Raw genomic sequence first — 19,162 nt, 5'->3', positions numbered from 1 at the left:
ATGAATGACTTAGGGTATTTGGCCTGTGTCACCTCATATTTATACCTCAGTGAAGCAGGAAGCCATGGTTGACCACTTCCTAATGAAACAGGTGAACTCAAAAATGTAAAACATGACTGGTAATATACTTCAGTTAGATTTTCATTATAGGATTTTCTAGGGGTGCCAATAATTGTGGCGCCCATGTTTTGGAGAAAAATATTTTATGTAATGTCAAATAAATTATTTCTTTAAAGAATTTTACTTCGATGAAAAGGTTAGATTTTTGTGAATATTTTGAGGGAAAGACCAAGATGATAAACAGCAAAGATATATTTTTTCAAAGCCTGTTTTGGTCACATTCACTAAGGGTGCCAATAATTGTGGAGGGCACTGTATATACATTGACTTATTAACCAAATATTTTATACATTTTGCTAATGTGCAACTAGACAATGCACAATAACACAATGAATCAGACAAGTGATGGCGACCTTACCGATTTTGAGATGTGTCCAGGCTATCTGACTTATTTGTGTTCCTTGAGACCTTTTGTCAGGGACTTCAGGCGACAGAAAGACTTCCGTTGGCAGAGTTGATTAGAAGCAGCCAGAAAAGGGGCACACGGGAAAAAACGGAGACAACACAAAAGCTGATTACAGGCAGAAGACCAGAATGAACAAAAGTGAATGGGAATAAACACTCAGAAGATATAATTAACAAACTGCAACGCTAAGAAGTTTAGTCAAAAAACACAACGCTCAGAAGATAATGATGAAACAAAAGACAGTCCAGGAGAACTCGTGAACTAGGGTACAATGACTGGAACTGAAAAAAACGGTTAAGCGCCCGTTAAGCTGCCCGTTACCAATATGGAAAAACATCCCTTGGCTGAAACAAACACACTGGACAGTGTGGAGTACAAGCGCATGTTTGATTTGCACACAAACACTAACCGCATATTTCACTGCGATCAGGACCAGATCGGTAAAGATACACACACCCAACATTCTGAGATTGAATGGCGTTCCCTTAAACGCGTTGCAAGCGTTGGACAATGCTGTACAGTACTTGCCATGCGGTTGCAGAGTGAGGTCCAGATGCAGGGCGGAAGAAATGAACCGATAGGAAGTTTGGAAGGACCTTTGAACTGTGAGGCATGGAACGTCCCACGCCAAGTTGGGGGGATGAGAGGGGTGTGTAGTGTGTGTGTGTGTGTAATGAATAGTAATTTATTTAGAGTGCTAGGTAATTAGATACTTTACATATTTTTGGGGGGTTAACCTGTCGGTATCACTATAGGCAAATGTATTTATTGAGGAATCGGAAGATCAATATTTTTATTGATTGATTTGCGATGTGCAGTGGCTCAGGCCGGGGTAATAAGAGACCGACGCAGAACATGTCTTAGGAGCGAGAGTCTGAAGGGAAAAACTTCCCACCCCTTTTGATGACAAAGGTGAATTGTTTAGCTTGGAGTGCGACAAATTGTTAAGTTAACTTCTTATGATTGATAGTAACCTGTTTAGTTTGGAGCTGAATTGTTTAGGGCTTATTTATTTATTGAGAATTATGGTTTGGAGTTTTTGTTTTCTTTTGGATTTTTCTCCATTCTGGCGTGTTTTGCCTACTTGTAAAGGATGTAAAACATTTGCCAATGCCACAACACAACCGAGACACTGCCTCCAATTCTTTGTACATCACTGCAAGGCCATCCCGGCTACACACGGAGACTAGGGATCAAACACGGAGAGAATACGTGACTTGGGAGTTGGAATCGGAGACAGGAACAAACGTAGGGAGCGAATAGTCCGGAGCTTAAGTCTTCGGGAATGGAGTCCTTTTAAAACGAGGCCAGGCAAGAGATTGAGGGAAGTGAGGTGTTTAAATAGTCACAGCTGTCCGTGATTAGTATTCTGGTGATTGGGAATGAGATGGAGCTGGGAGAGTTTTTGTGGAATACACACTTTATCTGTCAATCATCATATAAATGTAGCATCAAGGGCGTCAGCACCAATTTGAAAGTGGGGGGGACATTTTTCAGCGGGGGGTCTGGGGGTTCTCCCCCAGAACATTTTGAAAAACGTAGATGCAATTTCCCGCATTCTGGTGCATTTTACCATGTTATTAGATAGAAAAAGATCTTTCATTGTTTTCCCTTGGAGTCAAACTGGAGTTTAACTGACCACCTCATTAAAGTATGACTGTTCAGGTCAGAAATGGCCAAATGTGTATTGAAACCCATAGTCTTTAAGGATGGAAGCTGCCAGAAGTAAACAGTTAACGTAGGGGAAATAGTTTTCATACATGCCCAGCACACCAATGTTCATTTTATTAATTGTGGCATTGACATCATCTTTCGTGTGTGAGTCAAAGAGAGGTATACAAGTGACACATTAAAAAAAATCTTCTTTGGTGAGTGTGTGTTTAGTCGCTGCTGTCGTTAGAAAAACTGCCATTAGCTAGCTAACGTTAACGCCAGATTAGCTCGCTGTTGTTATGCGAAAAAAAATACGATTATAGCCAGATAATGTCCATTGTGTGGTCCTTAATTGTCCACTACAGGTAAAACTTGGGCAACTCTGACTTACTTTCCTCTGACTTTCCTCTGACTTACGCCGTATGTCCATTTCTGTGGTCTGACAAGTGCTAGCTTCTAGCGCAACGCTCCGATCAAAGAGAATGCATGAAAATGAATGACAGTTGAATCTGCGTGCGTGATGAGGCTGTGTAGAACACCAGGAAAACGCGGAGTGGATTTATATTGCTGTGGGTATTCCCCACTGATAAAGTGGAACGGATTTAATTGTGAAGCAATGGCAAGAATGCTGGACTAGTAGACCAGCAGTCACGCACGCACTGATATTTTGACTGCAAAAGTGGGGGGGTCGAAACGACTTGTTTTTAAAAGTGAAGGGGTCTTGTCCCCCCCCAATTACATTGTCGCGACGCCCATGTGTAGCATAGAAAACATCTATAAATGAAGCTGATTCATTTATTTTCATGAGAAACATTTGAATCCATCCAGATATTCCAGTCCCAGAGTGTCTGACTGTGAGCTCCATCACTGCATCATCTGCCAACCTTAGCTGGCTGGTGTCTCCTGAGCTGGAGAAGACTCCACACAGCTTCCTGGTCTCTTACCAGAGTGAAGGGACTGAGCCAAAGTCCATCTCTACTGGGTCATGCAGCACAGTCATCACAGGCCTGAAACCAGGAACTGACTACACTGTAAAGGTCTACACTGAGCTCCAACATGGAGGAAAGAGCCAGCCTGCTTCTGTTCAGATGAAGACAGGTGAGATATCAGGAAGGGGAGAATGATTCTCTGAAGTGTTTTTCATGATTGATCTGTGTTGTTGAAGCCCTTTTAGGCACACCACTAGTATGTACAGTGGGCAGCAATAATATGCTCTATAGAAGGAGTGTCCACAGGCCAAAGAGTAGCAAATATGCTGGACAGAGGCCATTACTGAGGCAACATGTAAACATAATAACGTCACAATAATTCACCCTGGGCCTAGCAAGAAATTTGTTGGACATTTTATCTGTCAATCGTCAAATGAATTCAGCAAAGTCAGATAGCGTTACAACCAAAGATCTTCAATTTTCACACTGACCTTTCAGTAAGTCTTCATACAGCAACTAGCAAAATTAGCGTGAAATTTGTTCCTTTATTTTACAAGAAACATTTGAATCCATCCAGAGATTCCAGTTCCAGAGTGTGTGACTGTGAGCTCCATCACTGCATCATCTGCTAGCCTCAGCTGGCTGGTGTCTCCTGAGATGGAGCAGACTCCACACAGCTTCCTGGTCTCTTACCAGAGGGAAGGGACCGAGCCAAAGTCCATCTCTACTAGGTCATGCAGCACAGACATTACAGGCCTGAAACCAGGAACTGACTACACTGTTAGAGTCTACACTGAGCTCAAACATGGAGGAAAGAGCCAGCCTGCTGCTGTTCAGATGAAGACAGGTGAGATATCAGGAAGGGGAGAATGATTCTCTGAAGTGTTATTCATGATTGATCTGTGCTGTTGAAGCACTTTGAGGCACAGCACTAGTATGTACAGTGGGCAGCAATACTATGATCTAGAGAAGATGTGTCCACAGGCCCAAGTGTAGTAAATATGGTGGACAGAGGCCCACACTGAGGCAACATGTAAACAAGATTACGTCACAATAATTCACTCGTGGCCTAGATTTATTTATTTTTTTAATACACACTTTATTTCTCAATTGTCAAATGAATTCAATATAGTAATTATATAGGATAGTGCAACTAGAGATCTCCAATTTTCGCACAGACCTTTAAGGACTTCACAAAGCAACTAGCAAAATAAGTCTGGAATCAATTAATTTATTTTACGAAAAACATTTGTATCCATCCAGAGATCCCAGTCCCAGAGTGTCTGACTGTGAGCTCCATCACTGCATCATCTGCTAGCCTCAGCTGGCTGGTGTCTCCTGAGATGGAGCAGACTCCACACAGCTTCCTGGTCTCTTACCAGAGGGAAGGGACCAAGCCAAAGTCCATCTCTACTGAGTCATGCAGCACAGACATCACAGGCCTGAAACAAGGAACTCAGTACACTGTAAGAGTCTACACTGAGCTCCAACATGGAGGAAAGAGCCAGCCTGCTTCTGTTCAGATGAAGATAGGTGAGATATCAGGAAGGGGAGAATGATTCCCTGAAGTGTTATTTATGATTGATCTGTGTTATTCATGATTGATCTGTGCTGTTGAATATTATTTTAGGCACAGCACTAGTATGTGCAGATGTCAGCAATAATCTGATCTAGAGAAGGAGTGTCCACAGGCCAAAGGGTAGTACATATGGTGGACAGAGGCCCATAATGAGGCAACATGTAAACATGTTTACGTCACAACAAACTCTTGGCCCAGAAATTAAATTTGATTACACACTTTTTCTGTCAATCGTCAACTTGATTTAGCATAGTCAATAAATATGATATTGCAACCAAACATTTACAATTTTCACAAAGACCTTTCAGGAAGGTTTCATACAGCAATTAGCAAAATTAGCATGAATTTGATTCATTTATTTATGACAAACATTTGTATCCATCCAGAGATCCCAGTCCCAGAGTGTCTGACTGTGAGCTCCATCACTGCATCATCTGCTAGCCTCAGCTGGCTGGTGTCTCCTGAGATGGAGCAGACTCCACACAGCTTTCTGGTCTCTTACCAGAGTGAAGGGACTGAGGCAGAGTCCATCTCTACTGAGTCATGCAGCACAGTCATCACAGGCCTGAAACCAGGAACTGATTACATCGTTAAAGTCTACAGTAAGCTCCAACATGGAGGAAAGAGCCATCCTGCTTCTGTTCAGATGAAGACAGGTGAGATATCAGGAAGGGGAGAATGATTCCCTGAATTGTTATTCATGATTGATCTGTGTTATTCATGATTGATCTGTGTTGTTAAAGCGTTTTGAGGCACAACACTAGTATACAGTTGTAGAGTTGACAGCAATAATCTGATCTAAAGAAGGAGTGTCCACAGGCCAAAGTGTAGTTAATATGATGGACAGAGACCCATACATGATTAGGTCACAATTATTCACTTTTGGCCTAGAGTGGATCCACACTCTGTCAATCATCACAATAGTTCAGAACAGTGATTAAATATGATATTGTAACCAAACACCTACAATTTTCAGACAGACCTTCTGTTGTGTCAGATTTGTAGGTTTGAGATATGGAAAAACTCTCTTTTTTGGCCTGATTAAAACTCAATGGGCCTCATTCTCGACAGCAGTTGTGAAGACTTTAAGAAGGACTTTCTTCTGAACTCCACTTTGGTGGATTTAGGAAAAAATTTGCCATTCTCCATAGTTTTCTCATCTGGGATTTCTTCTGAACTTCAGAAGACTTTCAGAACGCAAAATAGCAGTCGTATCTCTGCCGGAATCTTCTCAAATGCGATTCCTCAAATAACCACAAGATGGTCAACGGGGCATTAACAATTACGTTTATCATTAACAATTACGTTTCACATTTATAGTCATGATTCTATGAGGCATCGTGATGTCATTAAATAAATAAAAAGGACTACACCAGAATGCTAATCCAGACTATTCTCATTTGTTGATCCACATTGGTGGAATTAACTGCCTAGCGTGCACTACCAGAGCAGGCGCATCCCTCTCTATTTTTAAGAAGCTTTTGAAGACCCAACTCTTCAGAGAGCACTTCCCTTCCTAACTGACACTTCGATTAGTACTTGACTTGCACTTACTGCAGTTGCATTCCTGCACTTCTTTTTTTCTTTTCTACCTAGTTTTTCTATTTCTTATGTAAAGTAGGCTAGTATTTATTGTTACACTAGTTCTCTATTGCTTGTAGCTTGACTGTTCTCTCCCTTGTACGTTGCTTTGGACATAGGCTAAATGACTGAATGTGAATGTAAATGTACACGAACACTGCAAATGTAAGTGAATAAACACTAAACCCAATTGCTTTAAAATAGCCATAGTGGAATAAAATGGACACATAGACATCTTGCAGTACCTCCATGTCTGCACCGGTTAAATTAAATCTGCGTTTTTTGCTCGCTTTCTACTTTATTCTCGATCATTTTCTGTAATTCTTCAGAAATGTTTCTTACACGACTCCGCAAAAACAACGTAAGGGAAACGCTTCCGCTGCATTGCCACACGCTTGAAAATGCGTTCATAAGCAGCCGAAGTCTTCTCCAAAGTCCGTAAAACACATTTAAGAAGACATTTTTTTTTTTTTTTTTTTTTTTAAATAACCACCATAAGTGTGAAGAGTAGGAGTATAAAATGCATTCAGTGCATGTCATAGTTCTTAGAGATTGGGTTTAGTGTTTATTTATTTATTCACCTACACATAACTACATTTACAGTGTTCGTGTACATTTACATTCACATTCAGTCATTTAGCAGATGCCTTTGTCCAAAGTGACGTACAAGGGAGAGAACAGTCAAGCTACGAGCAATAGAGACCTAGTGTAACAATAAATACTACGTCGTAGAATCATGACTCTAAATGTGAAACGTAATTGTTAATGATACAAATATTCTCGTATTTATTATTATTATTATTATTATTATTATTACTATAGGATTATTAACTACTTACTAACCGAGAGTGAGGTCATGCAGGTAAATTATCAGACTGAGGCCGTAACGTAAAAGCCGAAGTCTGATAATTTACCTGCGTGACCGAACGGTCGAGGTCTTCTGAATTCTTCTGAATTGTACTGACCTATACTAAGTCCTATAAAGTATTACCCGATATCAAAATGTTCGCGAATTCTTGAGTCTTTATTCCTCAACTGTCATCAACTGTCATGGTACCACGACATTCAACTGGTTTCCTGTTCTCAGGCAATTTCATAATAGGAGTCCTGATTCTATCAATACATGCTCAGGCTGTTGATATATCGCAAATTTTTAAGGATGTAATGTTTAGTACTTGGTACATGGTATCACTCATTTATAAGATTGATGACACCGGAGTGCAATAACAATAGTTATCAGACCGCAGACCGGCTAGAACGTCAATACGCGGCTGGCATGACTACCCATTAGCCAATCAGAATGCTTGTACTGTCGTTGCCATATAATAATATGTATTATTATTTTAATCCGATGATGTCTATAGAGTTGATGTGAACGCAATCACCAACGATTTCTCACAAATTCAGCCGTCAAGCCTTTTAACAGATTTTTTTTCTGTGATTCATCAAATAACCACAAAATGGCCCCGTGGAATCGCATTTGAGAAGATTCTGAAAGAGTTACGACTGCTATTTCGCATTCTGAAAGTCTTCTGAAGTTCGGAAGAAATCGCAGGTGAGAAAACTATGGAGAATGGCAAATGTTTTCCTAAATCCACCGAAGTGGAGTTCAGAAGAAAGTCCTTCTGAAAGTCTTCCCATCTGCTGTCGAGAATGTGGCCAGTTGTTCTTGTTGGCTTCGGAAGACATCTTCAATAATTTCAGCAGACTGGCAGATTGTGGAGTAAAAAAGGTTTATTTTGCCAGTGCAATACCAACATCATAAACTTGAGCAAGCCTATACTATAGCAAGACTATACTGACTATACAGTGGTTTGAACATCCTTTTATACATAAGCTTGGCTTTGATGCTGTCACCATATATCCCCCTCTAATTGGGTCTGTATGACCGGTCTATGGCATGAAAGTGAAACTTTTGAAAACCTCTGACCCTTCGGAAACTACAAAACAGGCTTTGAGGGATGGGTCTTGGGCCACCTGCACCCAGATGTGCTCTGAATAACCTCTAGGTTGGGTTCATTCACTGATGAACTCAAAGTTCAATTCAATTCAATTCAATTTTATTTGTATAGCGCCAAAACAATACAATTGCATCTAGGCGCTTAACAGAGCCCAGAGCCTAGACCCCCTTAGTGCATGCACAATGGCAACAGGGGCAAGAAAAAACTCCCCGTTAGGCAGAACCACGGCACATAAGAGGGGACCCATCTGCTTGAGGTCGGCCGGGTGGAGATAGGAAGGTGGGAAGGTGGGAAGGGGGAGGGTTGTGTGGCAGAAGGGGAAAGGAAGCAACAGGGGTTGTACACAGCCAGCATTTGGTCGCGGGACATAGTATGTACAGTACCTTGCATAAGTATTCAACCCCTTGGATGTTTTACCTTTTTATGGCTTTTATAAATCAGTCATGGTCAATATAAGTTGGCTTTTTGGACAAAACAAATTCACAAAATAGCTCTCTTTAATGTCAACGTGAAAACAGATTTCTACACAGTTATGTAAATTAAATAAAAATATGTAATGAAAATAAGTGATTGCATAAGTATTCACCCCCTTTATATAGACTGACCTAATTCAACAGATGTCCAGCCAATTGGTGCTAGAAGTCCCACAATTAGTGAAATGGGGATCAGTGTGCAGTGAATGTGTCTCAAGTGATTGTAATTAGTATAACGACACCTCTGTCTGGAAGGTCCATTCACTGGTTAATTCAATTCAATAAAATGTAATTTGTATAGCACCATAACAATACAATTGCTTCTCTGCGCTTAACAGAGCCCAGAGCCTGAACTAGTTAGTATTCAGTAATCAGTATTCCTGGCTACTGGTACACCATGAAGACCAAAGATCACCCTAAGAAACTCAGACAAAAAGGTTATTGAAAAGTATAGGTCAGGGGAAGGATACAAAAAAATGTCCAAGGCACTTAACATCCCCTGGAATTCTGTTCAATCCATCATCAAGAAATGGAAGGAATATGGCACATGTGTAAATCTGCCTAGATCAGGCCATCCTTACAAACTGAGTGACCATGCAAGAAGGAGACTAGTAAGAGAGGCCACCAAGACACCTATGACTACTCTGAATAAGTTTCAAGCTTCAGCAGCTGGTATGGGAGAGACTCTGCATACCACCACTGTTGCCTTGGTTCTTCACCAATCAAAGCTTCATGGAAGAGAGCCACTGTTGAAAAAATGCTCCACTTTGGTCTCATCAAACCACAGAACCTTCTTCCACTTGACCATGGAGACTCCCACATGCCTTTCGGCGAACTGTAGTCGATCCTTTTTTTCAACAGTGGCTCTCTTCCATAAAGCTTTGATTGGTGAAGAACCCAGGCAACAGTTGGTGTATGCAGAGTTTCTCCAATCTCAACTGCTGAAGCTTGAAACTCCTTCAGAGTAGTCATAGGTCTATTGGTGGCCTCTCTTACTAGTCTCCTTCTTGCACGGTCACTCAGTTTGTGAAGACGGCCTGATCTAGGCAGATTTACACATGTGCCACAATCCATCAATTTCTTGATGATGGAGTTAACATAATTCCAGGGGATGTTTAGTGCCTTGGACATTTTTTTGTATCCTTCCCCTGACTTATACTTTTCAACAACCTTTTCTCTGAGTTGCTTAGAGTGATCTTGGGTCTTAATGGTTTAACAATAGCCAGGAATACCGAATACTTAATACTGACCAGTGAATGGACCTTCCAGACACAGGTGTCGTTATACTACCATTACTTGAGACACATTCACTGCACACTGATCCCCATTTCACAAATTGTGAGACTTCTAACACCAACTGGCTGGACCCCTGTTGAATTAGGTCAGTGTATATAAAGGGGGTGATAAAGGGGGTGAATACTTATGCAATCACTTATTTTCATTACATATTTTTATTTAATTTACATTACTGTGTAGAAATCTGTTTTCAAGTTGACATTAAAGAGGGCTTTTTTGTGATTTCTTTTGTCCAAAAAGCCAACTTATATTGACCATGGCTGATTTATAAAAGCAATAAAAGGGTAAAACATCCAAGGGGGTGAATACTTATGCAAGGCACTGTATACAGACATCCGGTGGTAAATACATGATACAGGCAAGACCAGTTTACTGTACTAATAGGGTTACTGTTACAGGGGTAGGGGACGTAGGGACAGAGAAATATTTCAGTGGTGGCAATAATGTATATAGTATATAAATGCTAGCATAGGGTATGGGGTATAGAATTAGTGTACAACAATGCGTTGGCAGTGGGTGCGATTGGCCGAGGGTTTCTAAGGTAGGCCAGGTGGAGAGACTACAGCAGGAGATAGTCTAGATTAGGAGGGAAAGAAAAGGAGCAGAGTGAGTGGGTAGAGTTTGGCTGTCCATATGCGTAGATGAGGAGTGGTGGGGGTGAGGAGCAATGTTTCCACTTCCATCAGCAATTGGAACATGCTATGAGGGAGAGAGAACATTTTTGTTAGTAGACATCAATTTCAGAAACAGATAGGGAGATGCATTTGGGTAGTAGATTTAACAGTAGGCAATATGGCTATTTTATCAGTGTTATTATAGGCATAAGCAATATGATATGAAAGGAGAGAGAGAGAGAGAGAGAGAGAGAAAGGGAGAAGATATGTTTGTTTGGTATGGTACATATGGAGATATTATTCGTAAGCTTTAGGGTTGCAGGGTACACAGCAGTGGCCAAATGGCTGGTGACAGTCGCAACAAGCGTCGTATGCTGTACCCGGGATCCGTAAAGGCCACCCTTCATGGTACAACATACGCTGTCTGTAGCCCAGTTTTGTTGATTAAGGGGGTATTGAATGTGTTTAGTAATGCTGGCATTTAGCATTTTGTTTGATTTGGTACATTATGCAGAATTTAGTGTTAAGTTTTTTTAGGGTTGCAGGGTTCACAGCAGTGCCCAATTGGCTGGTGAATGTCATAACCCGCACCGTATGCTGTACCCAGTGTAACAGGCCAAATTAACCCCCGTCCAGATTAAACCCGGGCATACTTTGGCCCGGGCCAGAGTATACCCCGGGGGTTAAACTGGCCTAGGCCAAACTATACCCGGGGGTATAAAATTGCTTAGGCCAGACTATTCCCCTCCAGGCAGGGCCAGTCCTTCCCATAGGTTATAAAGGCAGTTGCCTAGAGAGCCATCTAGAGTGAGGCGCCAAAAAACTGCGCCTAGCAAAACAAATATATTATTTCTTTTACATACGCAATATCAACCGCCTCCGCCCCTCACTCACTCCCAACACCGCCGCAATCCTGGTTCACTCCCTTGCCACTTCCCGCCTGGATTACTGCTATTCCCTTCTCTTTGGTCTCCCACACAAACTCCTCCATACTGGTAAAAAATGCTGCTGCCCGTATCGTCACTAGGACACCATCCATCAGTCACATCACCCCCGTTCTACATCAACTCCACTGGCTTCCCATTAAACACCGGAATAACTACAAAATCCTCCTCCCCACATTTAAGGCAATCCATAACCTCGCTCCTCCATACCTCTCTGACCTCCTCCACATCAATGTCCCTACCCGGTCTCTCAGGTCTGCCTCCTCCATCACCCTGACTATCCGACTACCCGAGCCCATCTGTCCACCATGGAATCCAGAGCCTTCAGCCGCTCTGCCCCTCACCTTTGGAACTCCCTCCCCCCTGACCTCAGGAACATTGGGCCTCATTCTCGATCTTTTTCTGTAATTCTTCAGAAATGTTTCTTACACGACTTCGCAAAAACAACGTACGAGAAACGCTTCCGCTGCATTCCCGCACGCTTGAAAATGTGTTCATAAGCAGCCGAAGTCTTCTCAGCTGTGTCCCTTCCGATTAGTTTCTTAGATTGATGCGCGTTCTCGTGAAAGTGGACTTGCATACATAAACGCCCCGCCAGCTCCTTATTAGGGCACGCAGCCATTAACCAAGTGTGCTGTCGGATTTTCCCAAATCCACACGAAAGCAACTTGTAACAGGTGTTTATTAATAAGATGGAGATATTTTCTTATGTTGAACTTCCGAAGTCCGTAAAACACATCTAAGAAGTCACTTTTAAAAAAAAAATGGATACCATAAGTGTGAAGATAGGTCACGAGTAGGAGTATAAATTGCAGTCAGTGCTGACAACCAAAATAGCTACCATAGGTGTGAAGACTGGTCACGAGTAGCCGTATAAATTGCAGTAAGTGCAGTGTCAGTTCTTAGAGATTGGGTTTATTGTTTATTTATTTATTCACTTACATTTGCAGTGTTTGTGTACATTTACGAGTAGCCGTATAAATTGCAGTAAGTGCAGTGTCAGTTCTAAGAGATTGGGTTTATTGTTTATTTATTTATTCACTTACATTTGCAGTGTTCGTGTACATTTACAGTCACATTCAGTCATTTAGCAGACGCTTCGTCCAAAGTGAAACGTAATTGTTAATGATACAAATATTCTCGTATTTATTATTATTATAATTAGTTTAATCCGAGGATGTCTGTAGAGTTGACGTGAACGCAATCACCAACGGGTTCTCACAAATTCAACCGTTAACCCTTTTAACACGGAGTTTTTTCAAATGTCATTCCTCAACGCGATTCCTCAAATAACCACAAGATGGCCCGTGGAATCGCATTTGAGAAGATTCCGGAAGAGTTACGACTGCTATTTCGCGTTCTGAAAGTCGTCTGAAGTTCAGAAGAAAGCACAGAAGAAAAAACTATGGAGAATGGCAAATGTTTTCCTAAATCCACCGAAGTGGAGTTCCTTCTGAAATCCTTCTGAAAGTCTTCCCAACTGCTGTCGAGAATGAGGCCCATTGACCCTAACTCAATCGCTCTTTTTAAAACACACATCAAAACACACCTGTTTAGGCAGGCCTATAACCTGTAAAGTTGTTGCTCTGCTGCTGCTCTGAAAAAAAAAATGTTTAACTGTATTATTCACTGTTGTAAGGCGACCTTGGGATTCTTGAAAGGCGCCCTATAAATAAAATGTATAATTATTATTATTATGCTTCATCCGGACAGGAGAGCATTACAGTAATCAAGTCGGGAAGTAATAAATGCGTGGATTAGTTTTTCTGCATCTTGGAGGGATAGGAATTTTCTAATTTTGGCAATATTGCGTAAATTAAAAAAAAATGATGTCTTTGTCTATGTTTTCTCTTCGGATCCCCTAGCAAAGGCCACATATTTGTATTGTTGAAATTATTGTTATTGTTACCATATTTATTTTTGTTTATAATTACACAACTTTATGCTCCCTTCTTTTGACTTGGTCAATAAGCTGTCTAGCCTTTGTGAGAAAGTATGCATGTGTGCTTGTTTATCTGTTGACTATAATCAGTCTATCTATCTGTTTGTCAGTCTATCTGGTTGTTTATTTTCTGGTTGTTAAGAGTCTCGTCATCTCCTGGCATGTTTGCCTGTCCGTCCATCTGTTTCATGTCATGCCCATGTGTTTGTCTGCCTGTCTGTCTCTGCATTATTATGGGGTTAGGGTAGGTGGGTGGGAGGGTGCTTCACTTCATATACTGAATCTGTTATGGGGCCTCATTTATAAAACGTTGAGTAGAAACCATCCTACATTCTGGTGGCGTAATGGCAAAAGCAAAGTATTTGACATGTAGTAGACACGTCTCTGAAGCACCAGCACCTGCGGCACGAACAGCACCAGAAGCCGCATCTGTGGAAGCAGTACGAAGGCTTTGGTGCGCTCCAATAAAGACCTGTGCTGTATGAACACATCTCACCGGTACTCGCTTCCTGGCATTGGCTCCCCGTCAAAAGTAGAATCGACTTCAAAAAACTCCTACTAACATATAAAGCCCTAAACGACCTGGCTCCAAACTACCTCAAAGAATTAGTCGTCCCCTAATGCCCTCCAAGGCTGCTCCGTTCCCAGAGTGCAGGCCTCCTGGTAATCCCAAGAATATCAAAAACCACAATACTGCCCTACAAAGCAAAAAGGCAGTAACTGCATTTTTTGGCGAAAATTAGTTATTGTGTTTTTTGTAACATTCAAAGCATTCTTTGTCATGTAACAAAACATCTCATCTCAAATGTATGTCGTTTTGGAGAAAATTGTTGGGTGTTTGTACAGTAACTACAAAAACTGCTAGTAAAGCAAAGCAAAAAGGCAGTAAACGCCATTGCTGTAAGGGGGTAAAATACAAAAAATAATACAATTACTAATATCTGAAAAGAATAAGGTTATATGGATTAACAATACTGCCTCATGTCCAATAATCTACCTACAACTACTTGGGCTGGACAACTAACTTTAAGGTCATTTTTCTCAGTTTAGTGCTCTGTGCAGTTACTGCCTTTTTGCTTTGTAGGGCAGAATAGGAGGCAGAGCCTTTAGCTACCGAGCCCCTCTCCTCTGGAACAATCTCCCTGCCTCCATCAGAGATGCAGACACCGTGCCTATATTCAAATCAAGACTTAAGACATTCCTCTTAAGTGCATCCTATAGCCATAAGTAACCGCGCCAACAAACCAATCACCTGCTGTACCAGCCACCCAGACATATCCGAACACAAATAATGTTCGAATAAAAAATCAAAATTAAAATATTACTTGCAATTAAGTACCGCAACATCAAATGTGTTTCCTGTTTGCCGAGTGGATGCATGTACGGCCCCGGCAAACAGAACACAACAGAAAACAACATGCCCAATGCCAGCAAAACTAAACATATCTAAGTACTGCAACATGCAACAGGCAAACCGACACACAGGTGACATGTCCCTGGTTGGTGAAATGTTTCACCTGTGTGTTTGTTTGTGCTCATTCCTGACTGACAGACCTGCAGATTGATTCGTCATTTCCTGTTTGTTAGATGGATCAGGAGGAGCCTCCTGGGCCTGATCACTCCCCTCCTCAGCCTGCCCCGAAACGCCCCTGCAGACTGGCTCCAGAGCAACACCAGCATCGCCCACGCCGCCCTGCTCCCCATCCTGGGCCCTCAACACAGTCGTCATCCCCTCGACGACTTCTCCCGCTGGATGTGACAACCACCACTCTGGTCATCGGCAGCTCCATGGTCCGAGATGTCCACATCCCCCCTTCAACAAGCGGCCCCTGCAAGGTCCACTGGCTTCCCGGAGCCAGGGTCCGTGACATTCAGCGTAGACTCCCCAGCATCCTCGCTGGTTACACCAAGCATGTCCCAATCGCTGATGGAAATGGAAATATTGCTCCTCAACCCCACCACTCCTCATCTACGCATATGGACAGCTGAACTCTACCCACCCACTTTCTTCCTTTTCTTTCCCTAATAATCAATACCATCTCCCCATGGCACGCTGCTGTAGTCTCTCCACCTGGTCTACCTGGAGAAACCCTCGGCCAATTGCACCCACCGCCACTGCATTGCCGTACACTTACTCTACCCCATACCCTATGCTAGCATTTATATACAATATACATTATTGCCACCACTGAAATGTTTCTCTGTCCCTACGTCCCCTACCCCTGTAACAGTTACCCTATTAGTACAGTAAACCGGTCTTGCCTGTATCATGTATTTTACCACCGGATGTCTGTGTATATACTATGTCCCGCGACCAAATGCTGGCTGTGTACAACCCCTGTTGCCCCCGGCCGACCTCAAGCAGATGGGTCCCCCCTTATGTGCCGTGGTTCTGCTTAAGGTTTCTTCCTGCCTAACAGGGAGTTTTTTCTTGCCCCTGTTGCCATTGTGCATGCACTAAGGGGGTCTAGGCTCTGGGCTCTGTTAACCCTCTATGGGCCTTGTCATTTATAAATGACGCTAAGAAAAACTGCTTTTAAAAAACCACCTTAACCTTTGACCAATAATATTAACCTAAAAATGTATCACATGACATCCCCTTCAACCAATAAAATCAAAAGTTGTTACATATCTTGGTGATATTTGTTGCTATAAGGAAGTATAGCAGAGGAGAGCACATGTGAGTCACATGTCGGAAGAGCACGATGGTAAGTTCAGTTTTTAAGCAATATGACATAAAACACACCAACCAAAAAAATATTTCTTGGTAGCCTAAACTGTTTTCTTATTGTTTTTGCAATTTTATGTAGAGATATACTGAAATATTTGTGTAAAACCTTGAAAAAGTTCATGTCATGTATAACTAACAAAGTCCTATAAGGGGATAGAAATGTACGCAATTGCTCAGTATAGTTTCCAATTGTTTAGATACACTATCAGACAGTATACACACATTTACACATACTGTATGTCTTTCTCAGGATGTTTCTAAGTTTTATGGAAGGGTGAGAGGGACAGCATTGCCAATTCCTGAGGGAAGTGAAGAAAGTCAGTCAAGCTGTGATGAGGATGAGGTAGTTAGTGTACAAAATGACAGAATCAGTGATGCTGAGAGTGGTGAGGAAGAACAGGATGAGGATGAGGAGCCAGACAGTGAGGAAAGGCTTGTCCCAGGGAAAGGCCGCAGGTTTTTGTGGAAGTCAGGGATCCGTATCCATTACCCTGTCCCTGTCTGGAAGATGCGTCTAGCCACTGTAGAAAGGGTGCATTCTCCATCTCATTACTTCAGGCAGATGTTCCCTACTGAGTGTCTGAAACACATTGTACAGCAGACCAATCTCTACTCTGTGCAGAACAATGTGAACACACCCCTGAACTGTACAGAGAAAGAAATGGAGCAGTTCATCGGCTGTGCCTTTCATATGTCCATCTACGGCGTGCCCTCAACACGCATGTGCTGGCAGGCACGCTCTCGCATAGACAAAATTGCAGATGTGATGACAATGAGAAGATGGGAACAGGTCAAGGCAAATTTACATTTCAACGACAATGCCAGTAATTCAGGCCATGACCCACTTTTTAAGGTCAGACCTTTTCTTACCTATACACTTGAGAGAATGCAAAGCATCCCACCTAGTGAACATCTCTGTGTCGATGAGCAGATCATTCCATATAAAGGAAAAAGTCATCTGAAACAATACATCCCAAGCAAGCCTCATAAGTGGGGATACAAAGTATATATGCTTTGTGATTCTAAGGGCATTGCATATAACTTTGAGATGCATGTTGGCAAAATTCAGCCAGTCATTGGGATGCCTGACCTGGGTGCAAGCAGCAATATAGTCCTACACCTAGCATCCATAGTTCCTTCAAACCAGAATTTCAAGCTTTACCATGACAACTGGTTCACTAGCACAGGCCTCGAGATAGAAATGGCAAAGAGAGGCATCTTCTGCCTTGGCACAGTCAGAAGCAACAGGTTGAAGGGATGTCCCTTGAAAAATGACAAGGAAATGAAGAAGATGGGGAGGGGCTCTTTTCAGGAGAAGGTTGCTACATGTGATGGGGTGCAGCTAATAGTCAACAAGTGGCAAGACAACCGTTGTGTCACACTACTCAGCACTTTCAAAGGTGCCTACCCACTCTCCATGGTTGAAAGATGGGATAAAAAGACAAAAGAAATGATCAATGTGGAACGTCCCTCCACTGTTTTAATGTACAATGCACACATGGGAGGTGTTGACCTCATGGACTCACTTATAGCACTCTACCGTACAAAGATAAGGTCACGCAAATGGTATTTACGTATCTTTTTCCATTTCATGGACATGATTTGTGTCAATGCGTGGTTACTCTACCGCAGAGATCGGGAAGCATGTGATCTATCACAGAAAGGGGAGCTTAGCCTTAGAGAGTACAAGGCAGCCATTGCAGATGTTCTCTGTTCGGAAGGGACCTCTGTTCGGAAGGGACCTGGTAGACCAAGCCAAGATGAATCTCGTCCAAGGCAGAAAAGGAAGAGAGAATCACTGCCACCTATTGAGGTTACAAAGGATGGCATTGCCCACTTTCCTCATTATAGTGAGAAGCAAGGCCGTTGTAAAAATGACAACTGCAAAGGTCAAACGAGAGTGAAATGCGGCAAATGTGATGTTCACTTGTGCTTCACTCCACAAAAGAACTGTCTCTTTGAATTTCATAATTGATTTTAAATGATGAATTTTGAGATGATTTATGATATGAACTTCATATTTCATGATTGATTTTAAATGATGAATTTTGAGATGATTTATGATATGAACTTAAGTGTTTTTCATTAAAATATATAAAAAATCTATCTATGCCTCTGTGTTTCAATGGTATTTTACATTAGAAAAATGTTCTTTTTTTTTTACCCTAATGGGCCGTAGTCATTTATAAATGACGGTACCCCAAAATAAAGGTCAAAGGTCAAATGTGGAAAATGAGCTCCAAATATTTATTCTAGACCTAAACACACTTAAAATCAAAGGTCTGTAATTTTTTTCCATTAAAAATCTCCACAAGGCCCATAGAGGGTTAAGCGCCTAGAGGCAATTGTATTGTTATGGCGCTATACAAATAAAATTGAATTATTGAAGTGGGCTTCCTAGGCTGTCTGAGTGTGCGAAATCTAGAGGAGAATACATTGGGAACCCTGTTTAACGCAGGAAATCCTCTTTCACATTTTGCTGGGCACTGTATGGAAATCTAATAAATTGTGGGCATATAGAGGAATAGTAGCCTACTGCGAAGAACATCGGGCAAAATTCTGCTTAATGATGACGGGGATTGCTCGACTGGTCTCCAATTTCTCATCAGAACGTTCCTGTAGCCAGGAATCCAAGAACGGACAAAACTTGAACGTGTATGGCCTGGTTGCATCTGGTGCGCCTCTGTAGACGAGAGGCCATTTGGGCACAACGCTCTCGGCAAGCGGTACCTGCTTATCAGACATACATCATCATGTGTCAAAAAGTTTGCGCGATCACAAAAAAAACCCTCTCTCTCCTTATTGCGCAGTTGGCAATATCCTCTAACAACGCCAATGCAGCCATAGCTCCTACTGAAAACTAAGCCACTAATAGACTTTTTATAGGCTGTACGTTTAAGCGAAATGTTTTACACTTGTAAGACATGAATCTC

This window comes from Sprattus sprattus (genome assembly GCF_963457725.1).
Source record: "Sprattus sprattus genome assembly, chromosome: 5".
In the NCBI taxonomy this organism is placed as follows: Eukaryota; Metazoa; Chordata; class Actinopteri; order Clupeiformes; family Clupeidae; genus Sprattus; species Sprattus sprattus.
This window is presented reverse-complemented; position numbering follows the sequence as displayed.